The sequence below is a fragment of the Neovison vison genome, chromosome 10, assembly GCF_020171115.1.
Source record: "Neovison vison isolate M4711 chromosome 10, ASM_NN_V1, whole genome shotgun sequence".
Classification (NCBI taxonomy): Eukaryota; Metazoa; Chordata; class Mammalia; order Carnivora; family Mustelidae; genus Neogale; species Neogale vison.
The window spans coordinates 14,228,093-14,251,992 of record NC_058100.1 but is presented as its reverse complement, the minus strand read 5'-3'; positions in this window follow the sequence as shown (position 1 = coordinate 14,251,992).

Below are 23,900 nucleotides of genomic sequence, written 5' to 3'. Positions count from 1 at the left end.
AGAGTCCCTGTAATAATAAACTCTCCCTTATCCACCATCTTGGTCTGGGCTCTTCAATATTTACTTCAAGGCATCCTTCTCCTAGAAACCTGAGAACACACATTACCCATGTCCTATAGATCTTTTAGCAAATAAGTTCTTCTTCCATTAATAAAACCCAAATTTCCTCAGTTAAGTCATGTTGAGGCTAGTTATTTATCTACTGGTAGGAAGAAAGTTCAGGAAGAAAGGTAAGGGGAGATCACAAGGGTAGCAGATACTATTTTTCAATGCATCTGCCTTGTTCAAGCCTTTGAATAATCTCCAAGCATGAAGGGGAAGATTATCCTCTAGACAACAAGAGCTGGCAATATTGCAGGTCCAGAGGATTCAGTAGACTCTAGTGCATATCCACTCAGATGTACCTATCTTGAATTTCATTGTTCCTCTCCTTCCTTATTAGGGCTCTGATTTCGGTGTAGGGTATTTGCTAGGGTCCTTAAGTTCAGTCTTTCCTTAAAATTTATTACTCCTTTAATAGAGCCCAATGCCTGGTCTTCAGCATACTCTTTCTTCTGCCTGAAAGATGTGAAGGCCTCTTTAAGCACTCTTAAAGGGCACCTGGGTGATTCAGTGGGTTAAGTGTCTGCCTTCGGCTCAGGTCATGATCCTAGGGTCCTGGAATAGGGTCGGTCCCATGTTGGGATCCCTGCTTAGCAGGGAGTCAGATTCTCTGCCCCTTCTCTGGCTCATGCATTCTCTCTCTCAAATAAATGAAAATCTTTTTAAAAAAATAAAGACTCTTAAAGTTCTGCTGGCTTTCTTACTATATCTTAAGTTGGTAATTGACTGCCCTCATCCTATATTCGTCTCTCTTTGATGCATTAACGGCATTCAACAAACCATCAACCACTTTCACAGTTCTCGTAATCACAATTTTTCTCATATCTTTTTAAATGAAAGTGATGCTGTATGAGTCAGAGCCTCCTTGTCCTCTGTATGCCAGTCCAAACTAAAATAGGTGAAAATCTTAGTAACTGCATGCTAATGCCAAGAAGATACTATTCCACATGGCACCAATAAAAGGGCCTTTGTTTTCAAGTGACCATTGATTAGCTAATTCCAGAGTCTGATCCCCAGAGTCTGCTATGTTGGACCACCGTTGGTACCAGTCATCTTAGGGGAATTCTGCAGAAGCAGTCCCTGAGATGAGGGTTTGTATGCAAACAATTTCAAAAAATGCTCCCAGGGAAGACTAGTAAAAAAGCAGGGAAGGCAAGACAAGAAAAGGAGGAAAAAATTTAACTATTTGAATTTTACCATTGCTTGATGTAAGAAGACAGTAAATACTGCCTAAAGATATAAGATTTATTGTATTTTATACATTTTAGCTGTAAATTATATCACTAGAAGATTGAAAATAGAATACAGACACGCAGTGGGAAATGTATTTAAAAAGAGCATAGAAAACATAGAAACACAATGAAAGATTTGAAAAGGGATAAAAATAACAGAAATGTAACATAAAACTGAAAATGATATTTCATGTCAATAAATATAAATGGTATATGATTTCCTATTAAAAGATAAAGGCTCTCTGAGGCATCTGGGTGCCTCAGTGTGTTAAAGCCTCTGCCTTCAGTCAGGTCATGATCCCAGGGTCCTGGGATAGAGTCCCGAATCAAGCTCTCTGCTCAGCAGGGAGCCTGCATCCTCCTCTCTGCCTGCCTTTCAGCCTACTTGTGATCTCTGTCTGTCAAATAAATAAATAAAATCTTTAAAAAAAAAAAAAAAGATAAAGGCTCTCAAATTGTACCCAATGTAAAACCCAATCATATAACGTATAAACACACACTTAAAACAGATTGACCAAAAAAAACCATAAAAAATGAAAGAATTTAAGTACACATGGGTGGCTCAATTGGTTAAGTGACCCTTGATTTCTGCTCAGGTCGTGATCTCAGGGTCTTAAAGTCAAGCTCTGCATTGGGATCCACACTCAGTGGGGATTCTGCTGGAGGATTTGCTCTCTTCCTCTGCCCCTTCCCCTACACATATGTTCTCTCTGTCTGTCTGTCTCTTTTTTTTAAATAAATAAATAAATGAATATTTTAAAAGAAAAAGAAAATTTAAAAATTTACAAAGGTTTACCATACAAATAAAAAGTGCCCCAGGTAGGATATAAATTAGTTTTCAATCACATGAAAAGATCCCATGCTCATAATAAGAACAATTCAAAATAAAACAACTCTAGAAGGGGCTGTTCACCTATCAAATCAGTAGAAATCAAAAGTCAGATAGCACACTGGTTGTTGGAGATGAGAGCAAACAGTCACTCCCATACATGGCTGGTATGACTGTAAATTAACCCAGCATTTATGGAGTTGTAACTTAATAGTACCTATTGAAATTACAAATATATTCGCTCAATGATATAGCAATATCAGTTTGACAAATTTATCCTAAAGCAATCCTCACACATATGTATAAGGATATTCAATGCAGTACTGTCTATAAGAGCAAATATTTGAAAGTAATCCAATATGTCCATTAACCAAACCTATAAAGTCATTACAAATAAAAATGTAGCTTTCTCTGTATGTGTATGTAATGAGTTCCAAGAGTAAGAGGAGAGGAGAGTGTCCCTCTCAAGGGTCTATGCTAGCCTACATGTTGCCGATGTGCAAATTAGAAAAAGATGCCACCTTCTTCTGCATGGCCACAGCCTTTGTATAGCCCATGGTCTGCCAATGGAGCAGAAGAGAATTTTAGCCATACTTGTACCTCAACCACATACCCCTATGAAGGCCAGAGTCATATGTGGCCATCCTGGCTCCAAAGAAAAAACTTATATTCCTGGGGCACATGGGTGGCTCAGTCGATTAGGTTTCTGTCTTTGGCTCAGGTCATGATCTCAGGGTCCTGGGATCGAGTCCCATATTGGGCTCCAGCCCTGTGTTGGGCTCCCTGCTCAGCAGGGAACCTGCTTCCCCCTCTCTCTCTGCCTGCTTCTCTGCCTACTTGTGATCTCTCTCTATCTCTCTCTGCCAAATAAATAAATAAATAACTCTTAAAAAAGAAACATCAATTGCATTATTTTTTAATATGTTATTTAAGAAAAAGGAACATCACACCTTCATTCCTATTCTTTTAGTACATAGACATACTATCAAACAATTACCTGAGAAGGAATAGTGACTTGAACATATCTTAATGTAATCCACAAGGAAAATAATAACTGCAGGATCATTAAGGTTCAATCATCTAGTGGAAGGAGTAGCATTTTATATACCAGATGATCTTAATTTGTTTTCTGAATTGAATTAATTGATTAGCTAATTTAGTGCTTAACACCACTTGTTACCTTTGAACAGCAACACTAAAACTTTAAATGACTAAAGTTTGTAAACAATGAATTTGAAGATGGACCATGAGGACACAGGTTTACTTTCAAATGAATGTTATGACATAAATTTCTATAATCCTAATAGAGTCATATATGTAAAACATTAAAAAATTCAAGTCAATTATCTACAACTTTGATCCCTATCATGCTCAGATATGGCTTGTATTAAAGCTCTTAAAACAAATACCAAAATTTCAGTAACATAACATAATATCTCAATGCAATTGTTCCTGGTTGGCTGGTAGTTTTCCCCTTGAGAGGCACAGATTCTTTTCATCTTGTGCACATAGTGACCTTGAGCCTTGGAATCTTCTACATGTACCTGATAGAAAAGGAAAGAAAGAATAGAGTCTTGCCTCTTAAAAGCCTCAGACAGGAAGTGACCAATATCACTTCCCTCTTATTACATTGGTGAAATCTAGTCTTATGGCCACACCAAAATACAAAGGCCTCTAGAAATGTCTGTGGCCCCACAGCGGTAAATCAGAAAAAAGCCTACACCAGGAAAGGGGGAGCATGAATTTTTGAACAGCTAAATATCTCTGCCATAGAGTTGGACCTTGTAGGGCAGTTTCTAACTGAATTACCCTGAATTTGAGCACTTGCCATTATAGGAACCCAAGAGTGGCCTATACACGGAATGAAAGATCTGAACTGAATAACATACCTGATGATTCTTCAAAAAAAAAAAAAACTGCCTCCATGTGTAGTCTACTTCTCTTTGATTTTTTCAACCCACTTCTACCTGACATTTATTTTCAAAATTTCACCCAACAGTATTGGTCAAAAGTATATTGAGCACTTTCACAAACTCAACTGGCATTTTTCGATCTTTATGTTGGTGGACCTTCACTTAGTGACACGGATGACTGCTTCCTCTTTCACAGTATTCTCGCCTTTGTTTGTACTTGCCTCTTCTTCTCCTACTTCTTCTGGACATTTTACCTCAGACCTCAACCTGGCTTTACTTTTCTGATGTTCCTTAACTGTTCGTATTCCAAAAAGATTAATCCTGACTCAACACTTCCTTTCCCAAACCTTCCTTGAATGATCTTATCCTCGTGTGATTAGAACCACCACCTGAATGCAGTTAGGGGCTCACACTTGTATCTCTAGACATTATCTGTAACCTGAGCTTCAGACTGACCTTCCACACTGAACATTTTTCTGGACATAATGCAAAGGCATTTACTCCATTAGTCCAAGTATAACTTTTTCTAAATTTCCTTTTCCCCCATTATTTCTGTCTCAAAAATGAAACATTATCCACCCAGTTATATAAACTAATAACCTAAAATTCATGCTTGACCATATTTTATTTCAACCCTACTTAATATCATACTTAATTGTGATATTATTAATCATAATTAATATGTTTAAATTAATCATGGTTAATATGATTAATCATAAGTATAGCTGGCTTATTTTACCTCCTACATGTATTTCAAATCTATTCCTTCCTATTCATTTCCTATTATTATTGTCTTAAATTGGAAACTTCAAAATTTTTCCTCCGAATTACTGAAATCTCCTCATTTTGGGTCCTCTGCTATAGTGCCCCTTTGTTTAGATTTTACACCTTGGTTAATAATGATTCCATCCCAAACCTAGTGGCTCAAAACACTGGGTCATGATGCCTAATTTAAGATTGTAGAGAAGACCCTAATTAATTTTATTACCAGCCAATTTTGAAAATTATTGCCCTAGAATAAGTTCTATGGACAAGCCCCTAGTAGCAGGTTATACAGCAACCTTTGTATATTTTCAGGTCTTTATATATTGTCAGTGAGTTTTCAAAGCCCTGAAAACAACAAATGAGTGACATTGAGGCTCTGACATGATAAGTCTAGTTACTTCAACAGCTTCAAGTTCAATTCAATTATCATCACTACAGAGTGACTGTGAATTGGAGAAACCCTTGGGTCACATTGTGCAGTTTATATACCCCTGTGTGCAGAGTATTAGGTCACAGACATTTTTTGTCAGGTCACGTCAGGCAAATGTTAGGGGATGAATCAATGTATTGGCAAACTAACAAGTTTAACAAGTATAACCTCAGTTGCTGGGCTATGAATGCCATCACTTAATAGAGAGTGGAATGGGACATAAATGAGTGTGTATCAGGGTTTCTTGGATTCTTAGACTGGCTGCCTTACGATAAAGTGCATTTGTTGGAAGGATATTGAAGAACTCATTAAATGTGTTGGAGGTAGGAAAAAAAGCTGGTCAACGAGCAGAAACCAGGGAAGCTCAGAGGTTAGAAAGCATGAAACTGAGTGATCATCTCATTAGCAGGAACAGGCGGTCAGGACACTTGCCACCACCACTGCTCAAGGAAAGACCTCCAGGAGCTCATTTTGGCCTCACCTACCCTGCTTAACATTCAAAGATCTCAGACAGAGTATCTAACGGTCAGACTTGGTCACTGCCCAGCCTCCTTGATGATGCCAGTGCTAGGGAGAGGGTGGATACAGGTCCCCAAATTAGGACTGGTCACAATAAAGAAGAGCTCACATTCCACAAAGATCTCAGGGTGCTATCAAGGAGAGAGATTAAACACTAACTAATAGCCCTTGCCAGGCACATAAGGAGAAACGAAGGCGAGAAAGAAAAAGGACGAGGAAACAAAAGATTGAGGAAGGGAGCAAAATAGTAGGTCCCAGCTCACACAAACAGCCAAGTCGGAATTTTATTTTGCTTTGCTTTGTTTTTACTACTTTTTAAATTAATCGAAAGAAAATCTCTTAAGGACCTGATAACAATACATCTGGTCCTAATAATTCTAGAAATCTCTATTTATAGACATTGAGTGTGTTGTTGAAATTAAACATAATGCATGAACCAAACTTTCAAGATAGGTTTAGAGTTTGCTTTTTCAATAAAGTATACCACAAAGGGAATAAAGAAATTCTTTCCTCAAATTAATGGTGAATTCTTTTGTCATGAGAATAGGAGTTTATATTCATTTCGGTGAAAGCACATAAATTGTTCTCGACAAGAAAAACAAAACTAGCCCAAGGCAGTATTTTCATTATAGAAAAAGGCACATGTCCATGAATATCTAGTTTAATATTAACAAAAGTCATTCAATTAGCTATGCATGTGCCATTGTTATGAATATTTATTCATGTCTCAGCTAAGTAACACTGATATCTTTTATTCACTGGTTCAGAGATTCAGATGTTATAAACATTACCCTTCTTGCCCTGGTGTGACATACAGGGATTCGAATCCAAAAAAAGACCTGACATTTCCCAGCACTGGAAATGCAAATTTCTTTGGAACTTTCAACTTTATGTTAAGAAAATTGCCTTTGTTGTGTGCTTATTTTATTTCTTCTCTAAAGTCATTAAATGGGGAGAAAGTACTGATGCACGAATATTTCTTCTGTAATAATAATTTTTTAAGAAATAAAAAAGTGGTTTTCTTTTCCTGGTCTTCTGCTGTTGCTCTAGGTGGCCAAAGGGGAATGTGAGCAGGGATATTTTAGAGCAGGGAGGAATAGAAAGCCATGATATACAAACTATCCCACCACCAATCTGGATAGATTTGCTAATCAATTAGGATGCTCTTTCCTGCTAAACCCAGATACAGTGGTTTCTATATCCTAAACTCAACTCTTAAGCAAGTGTTTTTGATCCACAGGACTTGTCTTGTAAAATGAAACATACTTGCCATTCATAATTTAGGTCAATTCAATTTATTGAGGGAAAAAAACAAACAAGTCTTTGTGTGTAGCCCTATTCAGGAGATGTACAGCAGCACCAATGACTTGATGATCTCAGTTTCCACCACTTGGAAAGTTTTATGCTGTCCAACCATTAGTGACTTTGAATTTCATATTTTTCCTTCTCCCTTCAACCTTGACTTTTTTGCCGACCACCATGGAGAACACATTATCTCAACTCCTGCATCCTTTCCATTCTGGGTTTTTATTCTCCCTCCTGAAAGCCAGTCATTTCTTACTTTAGCAGCTTCTATACTAGAAGTAGGACACACACACACACACACACACACACACACACAGAGACACACAAGTTATTTACATGTGTTCCAGAAAATTCTGGCTCAGAAAAGAAAATAAAATGTTTTCTAAAATAAATATATGTATTATCTGCAGATTTCAATGGTCTGAGATTGATCTATTCTCTACCCCTTAAATAAATTCTATTCTCTACCTATCATTAAATTATTAAGTTTAATAAATTTAGTTTTGTTTCATATACACTCTAGAAATAATCTTGCAAAGATATTTTTATGTTCCAGCACATGTACCATCCTCCTTGATTTGCCAGTAACAAAAGCTACTGGGGCTCCTGGGGGGCTCAGCTGTTTAAACATCTGCCTTCGGCTCAGATCATGATCCCAGGGTCCTGGGATTGAGCCCCCTGTCTGGCTCCCTGCTCAGTGGGTAGCCTGCTTCTTCCTTCTGCCTGCCTCTCTACATACTTGCTCTCTCTCTCTGTCAAATAAATAAATAAAATCTTACATATATAAAAAAGAAATACTATCAAATAAAAGAAGTCTTCAAAATGGCTCATCTACTCTAGTTAGGGCCAAACACTACCTTCCTTCTTAACCTCATCAATTCCTATCTGTCTATATTTGTATTTCAGATATCGTTCAAGGGTCACTTCCTCAAGGAAGCTTTCCTTCTTTGACCTCCTAGTTTAACATCTTTTTGTTATTAGTGACTAGTGACTAGTGCATAAACTAACATTCTTTTATTCACCTCAGTTTATGTACATGTATTTATTGTTGCCATATTTTTCCGTTAATATCCATTTCTACTATGAGACTGTAAATTCAATGAGATTAGGAGCTGTACTTTCATTTGCTTCACGTTATTTTCCCAGGGTCTGGCACAGGGTGTGACCTATACCAGTGGCTCAATAACTAATGGTTGAATAAATTAAGTATTCAACTTTCAAGCCAAGGATGATTAATGATAGTTTGATATGGCATATGTACTAAGTGAATTTGCAGACTGCAGGAGAAAATAGCTTAACCCAAAGGAATCTCCAATGGAAAATTTCCACCATCTGTGACAGAACAGGGAGAACACTTCTCCTGAGTAGGAGGCGAAGTTCTTTCCAATCAGCCTTCAGTGGATGCACGTAAGGGGCTCCTTAGCTCTCTCAACAGATTATCTAGGATAGCTGCTTGCTTTCCCAGAGTGCTTCTAATTCCAGCTCCGTTTCTGTGAATGTGGATGTTCATCTTCCTCTGAGTGTCCCCTCACGAGCCTCAGCAGGTTGGTGGGTTTACAGCAAGCCACTGGGTTGGGGTTAGGATGTAACAGAAGCTATGGTAGAGTAATGTTCTCCTGGCCTAGGTCTCCAAGTGACCTGGGGAGCATAGGAGTCTTAGGAATGTCAGGCTCCCTCCATCTTTATTTCTTTCTCTCTTTCTTTATCACTTTTTTCTTTCTTCCTTCCTTCCTTCCTTTCTTTCTTTCTCTCTCTCTGTTTCTCTCTCTCTCTTTCTTTCTTCCTTTTTTTAAAATTTGGGTCAACGTGATAAAGGTGACTGAAATTGCTGTCCTCGGTTGGTATGGAATTAAGGAGAGGCTTTGGTCCTTATAACCACTGAAGTCTTAATTAAGTCAAAAGTGGGAACTCATGGCCTCCCGTGTAGCCTGAGATCTAACATTCGAATTACATCACTGTGGTGGGCCTGGTCCTGAAGTCTCCACTTCTCACCACAAGACACTTGATCCTCTAAAGAGGTCAGTAGACAGTCCTGTCTCTTCACAAAGGCAGAGGCCAAATCCTCCCTGGATATTCCTCCCCTTCTGATCATCAGATTGGACAGGAAGGATACAATTTTTTTTTTTAAGATTTTATTTATTTATTTGACAGACAGAGATCACAAGTAGGCAGAGAGGCAGGCAGAGAGAGAGAGAGGAGGAAGCAGGCTCCCTGCTGAGCAGAAAGCCCGATGTGGGACTCGATCCCGGGACCCCGAGATCATGACCTGAGCCGAAGGCAGCAGCTTAACCCACTGAGCCCAGGAAGGATACAATTTTTGAACTTTGGGAAAATGTTGAAATATCTTAAATATCTCAAAAACATTGTATCTTAAATATCTTAATAATCTTAAAAATCTGTAACTTAAAATATCTCGACACATTGTGAAGGGCAAGTTATCAACTCCTTGAAAAATGGATGATCTTACCTATTTCTTATGACCTGATCTCAGTGCCAGAAGATATTGGTACTAAGTAAAAATTGTTCTCGGTTCACCGATTGTTTTGTGGATGAATTGAATTGACATCATTAGTCAGGGGGTAAATAGCACTCGAGATTAGTATTTCCTTGAGGTGCTGGTCAGAGGACTCTATCAGAATCACCAAGTGTTCAACAAGAGCAGATCACCAAGCTGCACCACCCAAACGTGAGGGCTCAGTGTGTTTGGGGCAAGGCTCTGAAAGGAGTAATTTATAAAGTTTCTCTGTATGAGTCACCACATTTCATCAGATCTAAAAATACCTCAATAATGGTGGGAGCATTATTTTGCCTATCTCTGAGAAAGAAAAAAAGTATCAGTTAAACTGTGCCCTGTGACTTACGATGTCATTGATCATCAATGATCAATGATCAAGCTACATCCCAGCTTCTGAGCTGTGACCATGTACAAATGTGACAACAGGTCTTAGAGCATTTGGAATGACCCTGAGGCAAGAGTGATGTTGGGGTTAATCAGGAAGGAACAACACGGAGGCCAGAGGAGGAGAAGGATAGCAAATAGGTAAGCGCATACTATTAATCTGAGAAAAACTTGCAGATGGTGCCTATCTATCAATAAATAAGGCTGCAGATTGCTCGTGTGAATCTACTTTTTTTTTTTTCCAAAACTCTGAACACCCAATCAAACAAGCTTTTGGTTTGATTTAGAAATTTATTTTGTTACAAGCATAATGAAAGTAAAATAGCTAACCATATGTTGTTACTCATTTAGATGTCTTTTTTTGTACCCCCAAAAAATGTACAAAAATGTGACAGTCTTATAGCCTATATCAACAGGAAGTGATAGTGATAGAAATGGGTAAGTGGCTCGAGTGACGTGGTTCTGACAACCCACGTAGACTTGGGTAGTCACTCCTCTATCTGCTCTGCCCAGTAGAAATAGAATGTGAGCCATAAGGGAGACCTTGAATTTTCGAGCAGCCCTATTTAAAGACATTAAAGAAAACAGATGAAATTGATTTCAATAACATATTTTATTTAATTCAACATGTCCAAAATATTGTCATTTCAACATCTAGTCGATACAATAATAATGAATGCAATGTTTCACGTTTTTTATAGTGTCTTCAACCATGGGTGTGCATTTTACCCTCGAATCATGTATCAATTTTGACTAGCCACATTTCCAGTGCTCAGTGGCCACATGTGGCCATCACACTGGACAATGTAACTTTACATTCTCTCTGGCAGTTTATGTATCTCTAGGTGAGAAGGATATCCATCCCTTTATAATTACTTCATGGCAGTGTGGTGGGGAATGTTGTTGGCACAGATATTGAATTCCCTTAGAGGAAAGACTTCTGTACCATTTCCTACTATTATAGTATAAACATAGATACAAAATAAATGTGCTAATGTGCTAATGAAAATGGAGCTTGTGTATATACCTTTAATTCAAAAACAACTTATCTTACTTTAACACAGCTTTATGTATTCATATACATATTTACTTATAGGAACAAAAGACAGATTGGTGTATGTATGTCAGTCTCAAATTCAGATTCAAATTTTTTTTAGAGAGGGAAGGAATAGAGGAGGGTTATGGGGAGAGGGAGAGAGAGAATCCCAAGCAGGATCCATGCCCAGCATGGAGCCCAACCCAGTGCTTGATCTCCCAACCTTGAGATCATGACCTGAGCCCAAATCAAGAGTTGGATGGTTAACTGACTTAGCCACCCCGGTGCCCCCAGGTTCAGCTTTTGCTCACAGAAGACTGAATTGGTAGCTGAAATTTAAAGGGATACAAAGAACTTTAAGACACAGTCCCCACTCTCCAGGAATTTACACTATACTTAGGGAGAAATTTATGAGGCCCAATCAACTTTTGCATGCTGAAATTCCATGATGTTAAAATATAACATGAGAGGGGGGCCTGGATGGCTCAGTAGGTTAAGTCTCTGCCTTCGGCTTGGGTCATGATCTCAAGGTCCTGGAATCGAGCCCGAATCAAGTTCTCTGCTCAGTGGGGAGCTTGTTTCTCCCTCTCTCTCTGCTTGCCTCTCTACCTACTTGTGATCTCTCTGTCAAATAAATTAAAAAATCTTTAAAAAAAAAAAACATCCATGAGAACAGCAGGGTATTAACTGGGTTTTATATATCCTTTTGGCAGGGTGGAATTTTATTTGCAATAAGTTCATGTAAGGGGATACCCTGAATCTTATTGAGTATCAATTCTGATGCCATAGAATTTTGATTCCTCAGAGGATTTCAAAGCACCTCATGGCACCATTAAAACACTTCTTGCTGGTTATCATATAAGTTTTTATATTGATTCTTTTTTAAAAATTAAAAAATTAATTCCACTATGATTAACATATACTGTTTTATTAGTTTCTGATGTACAATATAGTGATTCAACAATTTTATACATTGCTTAGGGTTCATCATAAGTGTACTCTTTTTTTCTTTTAAGAGGTGGGGAAGGTGGCGCACCTGGATGGTGTTAAGTGGGTTAAGTTTCTGCCTTTGGCTCAGGTCATGATCAGCAGGAAGCCTGCTTCCCCTGCTCTCTCTGCCTACTTGTGATCTCTGTCTATCAAATAAATAAATAAAATATTTTTAAAAAGACAAGAAAAAGAGGTGGGGGAGGGCAGAGAGAGAAGGAGAGAGAGAATCTTAAGCAAGCTGCTCTGCCCAGCATGGGGCCTGATGCGGGCCTCAATCTCACAATCCTGAACCCTGAGATCATGACCACGGCTGATGCCTAAGTGACTGAGCCACCCAGGCTGAGCCAGCCATTTATGCTCTCATAAATTCATTCTTAATCCCCTCCACCTGTTTCACCCATCCCCCCCACCCACCTCCCCTCTATTAATCAGCAGAGTCTATTTTTTGCTTGTCTTTTTTCCCTGTTCCTTTGCATTCCTTCTTAAATTTCACATATTAGGGAAATTGTATATCTTTCTCTGACTGATTTATTTTACTTAATATTATATGCTCTAGATACATCCATGCTATTGTAAATGGTTAGATTTCATTCTTTTTATGGCTCAGTAATATTCCACGGTGTGTGTGTGTGTGTGCACGCATGCACGTGTGTGTTTATCACATCTTCTTTATCCATCCATTTACCCATGGATACTTGGGCTGCTTCCATAATTTGGCTATTGTAAATAATGCCGTAATAAACATAGGGGTGCATATATCTTTTTGAATTAGTATTTTCATATTCTTTGGGTAAATACCCAGGAGTGAGATTATTGGATCACATGGTAATTCTATGTTTATTTTTTTGAGGAACCTCCATGCTGTTTTCAGCAGTAGCGATGCCATCTTGATTCTTAAAACATGTATGTTTGCCCTCAGCATGACACACCGCCAAAATATGGACTGATGGGTTGTCAAAGAAAAACACAATCAAATTTACTACTATGAACCACAAAAACCACTGAAGTCATGCCGGAGTCTACATAAACATGTCTTAAATTGAATTTTTTCTTCAGAAGGATTTCCTAGGCAAAGGAGCAGGTGGCAGTCCCCAGGAAACCATGTTCTCAGACCCTGCCAGTGGGCTGCCCCTGGGCTGTTCTTCAGTGTCTCCTTCCCTTTGACCACTCCACTAGGTTACTGTGAAATTTGTAGGTTCACAGTCTTTTGCAGGTTCTGCAAAATGCCCTAAATAGGAAAAGGAGAAAAAAATCCTGTTTATTTACTTGTTTCGATTTAATACCAGGTTAAGAAATCCCGCTTGAGAGCGAAACTCTGTTTTCTGAGCTGATCAGTCAAACAAATGGGAGTATGAGAAGCCAAACAGAGAAATGCCATGACAAAATATCAAAGATTAAAAGCCCATTTTATTTTAGTTCTTTGGAATCCACTTGCGCTCATTAGTCTTTGATTTTATATCCTTCTCCAAAATTGCCTCATGTCTGATGGTTCTGAGGAGAAAACAGAAAAGGTTCTTGGCATCTTATCAGAAGCCAGATTATTGGGGAGATTTACACTCTACCATAATGTTGGCTTAGAGATATGTATGTCTCCCATCCAGCTCATATAACCTTCCCTCTGACTTAAACTACAGGTAATCAATTCCATGGCAATAGAAAGAGACTTACCTATTTCTGGGGAAGGAATAGAACAAACAAATGTTTGGACAACCGCCGCTGTATGAATATACATGAGAAAGCAACAGCTAGTGTTATTCTACAGAAATGAATGAATGAATAAATAAATAGACTCTAAGCACTTTATTCTTCTCACATAATTTCTTCTCCGTGACATTATTGAACAGGCTGTTGAAAACAAACATCGTTAAATGAGAAAAGAGGAGCAGCCGCCTTTCGTATTCCCAGCTGCAACGTCTTCCAATGACGAATGCTCCCTAAATGGGATTGAGCTTTTTGAAAAGAAGTCAGAGAGAAATTTGCTGTGGCCCCATGACCCCTGGTAAGCACATGTATCTTCACCTGTCACACAACACACTGGCACTTGCTTACTTTTCAGCAAAGACTATTGATTTTGCTTATTGGCTCCAGGCGAGTCCATAAAGAACAAATTACAAAGTCAGAGGTCCACAGTTAGCAATTGCTTGCATGATAACAGGGGCTTCACTCCATTCCCACAGTTCGCCATTAACATCCTCACAACCCTGGCCAGAGGAGAGAGCTGGAGGAGAAGCCCAGGATGCGTTTTCAACTGCCCGTCAAGTACGTGATGAATACGAGGGTTTCTGTAAGGTAGGAAGTTACAGGAAGCGGGCACCAACCATAGAGGGTTGGTGAAGGTAGGTGTGCCCACACATGCACGCTGGAGCACACGTGCACACACGCACGTACACACACACACACACTCTCTTTAGGGGCTGAGTGTGAAGCAAAAGCCTTAAAGAGAAGAGAAGATCTTTTCTGGATCTAGAAAAGGGGCCATAGACGAAGCATTGGGTGCTGCTGTGAAATTGTCCTTTCTCCAGGCTTAAAATACAAACATGTAGATTGATACAGGTATGTTTCGGCTTGAAGGCAATTTCTCAAGATAACTGCCAGGCCAAAGAAGCTATGATTTTTCTTATAGACATTTAAGAATGGCAGAACATGTTTCCCCTACAAATTGAGCAAAGCCTGTGGGTTGAACCTTTAAATAAATAAACCAAAATAAGATGGGAAGCAATGAGATTCGAATCAACTTGAACCCGTAACATGGCAGTTCTCACATCAATTCATTTCTAGCAATCACCAACTGGATCGAGCAGGTTGGGAGCGGAAATTATTGTGTGAACTTCTCAAAACTGCTCTCTCATGTGACAGTCTTCATCAGGCTTATGGTCCAAGATTTGATGGTCAAATAACACCCCCCAAATTGGGGGAAATTGGTGAATGCTACTTACAATAAGTAGAGAATCTGACGTTTTTTGGCCTGAAAATTATAGTCTAATTCCAAAGCCTAAGCACCAAGACACTAACAATGAAAATAAGGAAACATAGGATTTAAAAAAATACATGTCATAAAATTCATGCATCACACCCATAAATGAATTTCCCGGCATTTCTATTTCTCCAGAGGGGAGATGCTAGAGAGACAAGCCATGTACTGGAGGTCCAAAATTATGGATGGGTGTGGAGATGGAGAGTGACCTCGCTTAGTGTTTTCATGGAGCTTGATCAGGAAAATAAATATTAGAGAAATATATCTGAAAGTCATCACTAGGTCCTGTTGACCACACAGATAACCAAGCATAAGAACTCTCACAGAGCCCTGGGGTTGAGCTGTGGACTTTATTTCCACTTTGTTGCATAAAAATGAAGATTCCATTTGACTCTGCCACATATTTGCTGACAGTCATCTTCTATATTGGAGGGGATGCCATGTTAAGGAGACTGATCCGCGTACCTTAAATAGCTACATGGAAAGGAAAACTTCTAAATATGCCCTCCCACAAGGCAGGGGCTCTCACGAATATGATTGTGCATTAACATCACTTTGACGGAACTGCTGAGCTAGGTCTCCATTTAAAATGAAAACTAAAATCCTGGTCACTTTATTTCTGATGACACCGTTGAGATTCCCAGGTAAACTCACCCCAGAGACAGTTTGCAAGAAATGTTTGGCTATGCAAATTACCTGCTAAAACAGATCTGGATGCAAAAGATTGTGGGAAGATTATGTGAGTTTGGAATGAAAATGACAAGTCCAGCTTGGGACTCAAGGTAGGAAGCATGGCAGAGGGTTATTGGCTGCCCTCTTAGGTACTATAAAACCCATAGAATGTTGAGCAAGGAAAAGTCTCAAACTTCAAAGCCAGACTTCTTACCCTCCCAGGATGCTCCCTTTAACCTCCCTCCTATCCCCTTGGAACCCCGCAGCCCTCAAGCACATGGCCTTTCTGCACTGTCAGGTGGATGGAATAAGTTTGTCATCATCTTCAGCTAGGAGTAGCTGTGAACTGGTTTGGGGATTGAGAGAGGAGTTGGGACATTTATGATCTTCCACAGTGATCGCTGTTGCTAATTCTGCTGTGAAATATGTAGAGCATCTGGAGAGGGAATTCAATAAAGTGTGGCCAAAATAGCACTCACTTTATGCCCTCGCTTCTGGCACCGTTTAAGACAGCACTGAGACAGATCATATGACCCTAGCCCTTGCAAGACCTCATCACTTTTCATGGGAGAACTGAAAAGTGCTGATCCTGGAGTGTTTATGCTGATGGAACACAGATAAAAATCTGCAGGTGTAACTTTTTAAAAATTTAGTACATGAAGCATAAAAAATATATCAGTGCCGCTATACATCATCCAGACTCAACTTCAACACCATGTTGTAGACATAAAAACACTCATCAGGCTCTTTCAGTGTGCAAGAATTCCTGTAACAAATAAAAGGTTAAGGAGGATCCTCTTGTCATTTTTAAGGGATATCGAGTGTGGAATTTGCTCAGGATAACCTGAGGAGAACACATCTTTTCAATGTGAAGATATCAAACATTATTGACATGTATTGTCATCATCTAACTTTTCATTGGGTGAGAACTTGTTATCTAGGATGCCTAAAAGAAGTATTGAGGGAAGGAAAAAGGAAAGAATGAAGAAGATAGGTAATTCAGTAAGAACTGGAGATGAAAAATAGCTAAGCCATAGGTAAGAGGAAAATATGAATTCCTAACTAAAGGATGCCCTCCGGGGGCAGGTGAGGTGGAGCACTGAGGTTCCTCACCTATAAAGTGAGTTAAATGAGATCTTGAAGCCAATTCAAAACTCCTCCCTAAGAACTCAATCAAGAGAATGAAGGCTGGTCATACAAAGATCATTTTTATGCTTGAAAAGTACACAAATCCATTTTTTCCTAACTTAGAATGGCTTACAGTGAATCACAGATCTAGAATGAAATCGTGTTGGACATATTTACCTGATTCCTGTGTCCCGAACAAATTCAAAGCACTTTAAGAAACGTGTGCCATTCTATCCTGGTTGACAAGATGACAGTGATGTTTCCTCTAGAAACAGTCTTGAATCAGAGTGGACTGGCATTACCTGCTATCAAGTTTGGATTCTCAAATGGAAATGGTCAGCCCCTTCCACCTCCTCAAACTTAGAATTTCCCAAATTCATACTATCTTCAACCCCACTCCGCAGTGCCAACATCATGGTCTGCCCTCAGTTCCACTGCTCCACTGAAAGGGACAGCCGCTATTTGAGATAGAAACATAGAAGTCAGTCCATGAACCTCCTGTTTCTTCTTTACCCTACATCTTCCATCAAGGGGCCTCAAAAAATTTATACCTATATAATCTGCCTGGAAATTTTCCTCTCTGCTCCCATTGTCTTAATATAAGCCCTCTTTGTGCCTCTCTGGATTACTGCCCCTCCTAACTTCCCAGCACCATAACTCAAAACCCACCTCTCAATAAATTATCCTTACCCCTGCCAGAGAAATCTTGCTAAAAGAAAACCAGCTATGTTACTCAGCATTAAGGCTTTCAATGGATCATTATTATCCTTTGGAATCAAATCAAAATTCCTTAGGATGTCATGAAAGACACTTTATCATCTGACTTCTGCCTCCCTACTTAGCCTCATCTTCCTCTAAAGCCCTACATCCACCCATATTCCAGTCCACTGCTTTGAGCTAAAGGAAATCCGACGACTCCTCTGCCTTGTTCCACCGGCTTCCCTCAGCCCATTCCCTGAACTTCAACAATGAGCACAGAAAGAACATTGAACTAATAGACCAAAGAGTCTTAGCCTCAGTTTTAAAATAACACCCAGGCAGACCAAGTTTTTAGATTCCCTTAAAATGTGTCTTTCTCATAAACATGACTCTTAGAAACCAAATGTCCTTTGAGTTTTCAGATCATTATCTCTGGTATGGGCTCTGAAAATCTCATTCTGAAGTTCAGAGCTCAGTTTCCTTGAGAAAGGCTGACCCTGTCTTTTGTTTGAAGCCATGAATTTTATTAACTCGGTAAAGGGAATGTTGTGTGTAGGTCAACGAAGAAACTCTAGAACCTACTAGAAATTAAAAAGATATCAGGTGGTATTTTAGGATTAGGTTTTCTACTATAGAATCTTACCAGGAATAGAATAGGCTCTGGTCTAGGGTATCTGACTCCCTAGGAAACCACTGGACCATTTCAAAACAATGAAAAACTATTCCTAAAATTCTCAGTGATTTCATGTCTGTGAAGGAACTCTAGTAAACCCCAACTTATCCTCCTCAAAGATATAACATTTATGGTAGACTTAGAATTTTATGAAAGAGAATGTCCAGCCTAACACACACTTAATAGCATACATCCATTTGTTTGTTGACACTTAAAGGATTAAAAAAGTGTATCTCTCTGAGTGGCACTGGGTAGAGACTGATTTTGTGGTCCTTGAAGGGAAACACTGTTGAGTACACAGAGGAGAGAATTTTGTTTCTCTCCTCAAGAGCAGTGTTGAGAATATCTTTGCTTCTGTGACTCCCAGAGAAGCTTTATCATGTCCAGAAGAGCCAGAAAAGGAGAAGCAGGGTGATGGAATTGAAGCAGTCAAAACCAAATAAGACAAAGTAATGAAATGTTTGTGGGGTGCCTTTACTAATCTCTTGTAAGGTGCCCCATTCAATCCTGAAGAAAAGTGAGAAAGACAGAATTTTACAAGTAACAAAATTAGCACCTAAGGGAACCATGCAATTTGTGTGTGTGTGTGTGTGTGTATAAAGTCACTTCAAGAAAGAACTCTCTTATCTTTAAATTCAGTTTCAGTTGATTCAAATTCAGTTATTTCTTCACTCATTATCATCCATGTAGACTCAACTGAAATTTTATTCATGCTTTTCTGCTATTTGATCCCTGATTCAAACTGTGAATAATAGTTTTATCTCTATTATTACCAAATGACATGAAATTCCTGAAGTGATTGTTTATGAAGCAAATATCCTATAAACATTTTTTTCCAACTCTCAAGACAGATGTAAAACAACTTTTTTTTTATTCTGAAGCTCGAAACATTTCCTAATGCATTATTAGTTTTACAGGAATTTTCAGAAGCAAATCCTCTGTGGTAAATTAACAGTTCAGAAAGTGTATGTGAGAGAAAAAATCCTTACATTATATGGCTCTCTGCCAGGATCAGTGACGTTTTAACATGAAGGGATACCCCATTTCCTTACTTGGTTGCTTCCTTGGTTTAATCACAGAAACAAGCAAAGGATGGCCCCTTCTTGAGGTAATTCCTTGGTTACAGTTCAGCGCATCCCTGGGTCCTAAACTTAAGAAGTCCACTTAGAAAGCTTGCTCCTTCCTGCACTATAATTCATATCCTGCATCTTAAGGAGTTTCTGCATGTAATTTATTGCTCCCACAGTTCTGAGTATCATGATCTGCCCTTACTCCACTGCTTTCTAATCTGTGAGTTCTCAAAACAGAACTGTAGGAACTTGTAATCATTAAAAACAGTCTTAATCTAGAGAATACAAAGAATCTTCTTGAGAGACAGCATTGCTTTGTACCTTAGTTTAATATCTATCAAAGGAAAAAAAAAAACAAAACAAAACCTACTGTAGTTGAATGCTTACAAATATCTTAGACTCCTAGATATGAGATCTGGGAGACCTCTAGATATCCCCTAAATGTGAGATCTAGGGGAACTTTGATTTATAAAAGTTTCCAAGTACTCCTCCCATAGTATATTATCATTATTACTAACAATAGCTTGCACTGATTGAGTACTTATTATGTGCAGAGCTGTATCTTGTTTAATCCTCATAGCAATTTTATAAAGTTGATACACTTACTATCCCCTATTTTCACAAATAAAAGTAGGTTTCCAGAGTGCTGCTAGTACATTATTACCAAGACTGTAAGTACACATTAGCAAGTCACCATGTGCCAGTGCTGACACTGAAGGGGGTCCTTCTACCACCCACACAGTGTTTCGATAGTACTGCATCTCCCTCACGGTTCCTAATCCCATGCAGATCGAACGTTTCAGAAAATGTGATCCCTCTTAAAGACAGTGCTCACCAAGTGGATATCAATGTTCACAGTCTCTGTGGAGTAAGTACTTGACCTTAAAGAATAGTCTCTGTCTTTTGTTAATTTACTGGTCATAACATATGTTCAATATTGAAAACTGTTGATGCTTACAAATAATGATGATTATTGTTGATTATAATGATAAAGGAGTAGACCCTATGATCAATAATTGTCTTAACTTTTAGCATTTCATGTCATTTATATCAAGCTTTTGTGATAAATATCAGTTAGCCATCATTATAGATAACTTCAGTTTGTCTATAGAGGAACTTGACTTCCTTTTCTTCCTTGAAGATTTATTTATTTGACAGAGAGAAAGAGAGAGAAAGCAAGCATGGGGAGGGGCAGAGGGAGAGAGTCCCAAGCAGACTCCCCATCTTGGGGCTTGATCTTACGATCCATGAGATCATGACCTGAGCAAAAACCATGAATAGGGCACCCAACTGACTAAGTCATTCAGGAGCCCCACATGTCTTCCTTTTCAGCATGCCCATAAGAGTCTCCGTACTGACAAGGATTCACAATCAGTTATGGAACAATTTCTCTGTAACCACTCATTGATACCCTTGCTGTATGCCCCGTCTGTTTGCCCAACCGATTAAGACTTCTGACCACAGAAATATCTCATCCGATAGGCTTGTTTCACAAACTGGCTATTAACCTGCTTATATTGGTATTTAATGGATTAACCAGGGACCCAACACTTCCTTGAGCTGGTCTTACCTCTCCTGAACATTTGAATCATAAGATCATAGGCAAGTTGGAGCTGGAAGGAAACTTTGGGATGATTTCCAGTTCCCACATTTTATAGAGAAATGGAACTCCAGACAGATCAAATGACCCATTCATGGACATACATGATTAGTAGTTCTAACCCATAGTTCATATACCATGCCATTTTTTTTTCATACCATTTCATGACGGGTATTCTTAAAAAGAGAAATAAAATGTTTGTGGAATTGAGTAAATACAATGCATGGAGAGAGGCATCCTGCTTATATATCTGTGAAAGGCAGGGTAATAAGACACCTGTGGAAAAGTGCCTCCCACTTATTCACAGACTCCACGGATTATGTACAAGGCATCCCACATCTGTTTTCTCTTTCAATACACACAGTCCCTCTGCAAAGTTTCACATAGAAGGATACAGAAGCTGGGAGAACGTAGCTAACTTGGCTGATGTCAGAAGTAGTAAAAAGCCTATCTGGATTCTGAACTCAAATTTTCCTGACTCCAAGCTGGGTCCTTTTCAGTATATATAGCACATTGTTGGGCTTTTGAGACTAAGGAAGTAATTTATTGTTTTAAATTAGGGTGATGTGTTGAAAAACTGTATTAGAAACTGAAAACTTGGTGCTCCTTTCCATTCCTAAAAGAGACTGCAAAATGGAGTGTACACTGGATGGGGACTGTTTGTTCGCTCATGGTGTGAGGGTTCTGTGCCTTTTATTGTAGCTCTTTGGTATTTTAGGCCTATTGATCAGGTGATCTTTCTGACGAGGTACTTTATTTTATGCGTTGTTTCAGTGTCCAGCGTAACTCATTTCAGCAAAATGACATGCCTCTTCCCTGCCAAAGAGCACGTAATGTAACATGACTCATCAGAAAAGTAACATGACACATCAAAAATAAATGCTCATGACTAGCGATTTAGGTAGCTAATAAAGGCAAGAACACTGTATTATTCATGCCTAGATAATATTCACGGATAATTCAGTATGCCCAAACCCCTAAGGATGAGACTTCGAAGGCAAATACACTTTTTCTGTGCACTTTGCTAAATCAAACCAGATGTGCTGCAAGATACATTTTTATCAAAAGCTTTACTTTATAAATAGGCTCCCCAGCCAGACTCATTTTCATCCTGTACACTGTCTTGGGTATTATAAGAAACGATCTATTTCAGAGGACTGAAGTTTCCCATCAGATTCCTCACTCTGAACCAGCCAGTTTTTGAAGGTCTCCCCCTTACTGCTTTCCTCAAAGCAAGGGTGGGAAGACATTGCTAAAGAGAAGCAGGAATCACAGGTCCAACTCTTGCTTCATTGGGCTGGGGAATAAAGTGTATTTCAGTACAATAACAAATCGATTCCCACAAAGATGCACATTCATGGAGGCCCCTGACTTGTATGTCCTTTAACAGTCTCTACAATTTCAATAGCTTCTAAAGTCTTGAATTACCCACAAAACCTGTGTACTTCCTTCCTTTTATTTGGACTTTTCCACTCCTTCCTTAGGAAGGCAGAAAAGCTGATGGAAACATCTGTGCAAAATAGAAGGCCATCAATCTAGAGGTTAAGAGAAGGGTTTTGGACTAAGGTTGACCATAGTTCAAATACTTGCTTTGCCATTAATTGGTTGTGAAATCCTGGACAAGTTGCTCAACCTCTTCCAGCCTTGGGCACCTCATCTGGAAAATTCTGCCATTTGTAGAATTTTGGGGTAGCTATGAGGCCTAAATAACATAAGACCTACGTAGAGGCTTTTACATAGTCATTGATCAGTAAAGATAAGCTCTTTGTTGTAATAGAAAGCCCAAGATCTCATATACAAAAGCATAAATAAGGTATTTATCCATTTTCAACCATTTTAGGTATTCTCGGGGAACACAAAACTAAAGAGGAACAATCTTCCCATTGAGAAGATTCCATGACACATGAGAATTCACAAAATTCACAACAATTACTTTCTCCTGACTGGTTTTTTGATTTGTCATTTTTGATGGGTTTTTTAAATTATGTATTTTTTTTTAATTCCAGTATGATTAACATACAGTGTTATATTAGTTTCAGGTATATAATATAGTGACTCATCAATTCTATACCTTACTCAGTGCTTGTCACGATAAATGTACTATTAACTCCCTTTACCTGTTTCACCCAGTCCCCACCCTCTTGCCCGTCTGGCAACCACCATTATTTTTTATTATTTTTAAGGCAAAATATACAATGTATTAAATTTACACTGCCACTAGTAGCCATATTTAGAGCACCAATTATGTAAAACTGTTTTTGTGAATTTAGATGTCTGTCTTTCCAAACAGACTGTTAGCCCCCAAGGCAAGAAACCCAAATACTTTCTATTTGCAGCACTTTCCATGCAATCTGGCACATAGTAAGTACCACGTAAGCGCTGAGAAAAAAATGAATGGAGATATTATTTCCCCCTTTTCTAGAAAAGAGTTAAAAAGTGATAGTACTTGCTACATGATGAGCCATATAGTTTGTGCTTACCAGATAACTGTACTGTGTTTGAACACAGGCATTTGTGAAAGCTTATGTGGTATTTAGAGTCATAAAGGGCCTTTTTATTTTAAAAATATCTTTTCTTTTAGAGTGGGGTGGAACAGAGTGGGAGGAAGAGGTAGAATCTTAAGCAGACTCCATACCTAGCGTGGAGCCCTACATGGGGCCAGATCTCACCACCCTGATATCATGACCTGAGCCAAAACCAAAAGCAGGATGCTTAACTAACTGAGCCACCCAGGTACCCCATAAAGGGCCTTATTAAAAGGCCCTTTGTATTGTATTAATATTTCTCTGTTTCTTCTCTAAATTATAATTTATTTTCTTCATAGTTATTCTGTAATGTGTGTATACATGCACACACATGTAACCAAAAGCAGGAGGATCTGAATTTGCCAGCCGCCTGGTTTCTTATGTTCATTGTCCAGCGGCATTAGACAGGGTCTTTAACTGAGACCTGAAGGTGAATATGCACTTCTGGCTGGACTTCCACATAGCTCTATGTCAGAGAATACAAACCTGATGGGAAATGAAGCCCAGTCTGAGAAATCTGTATTCTAAATCATGGTACT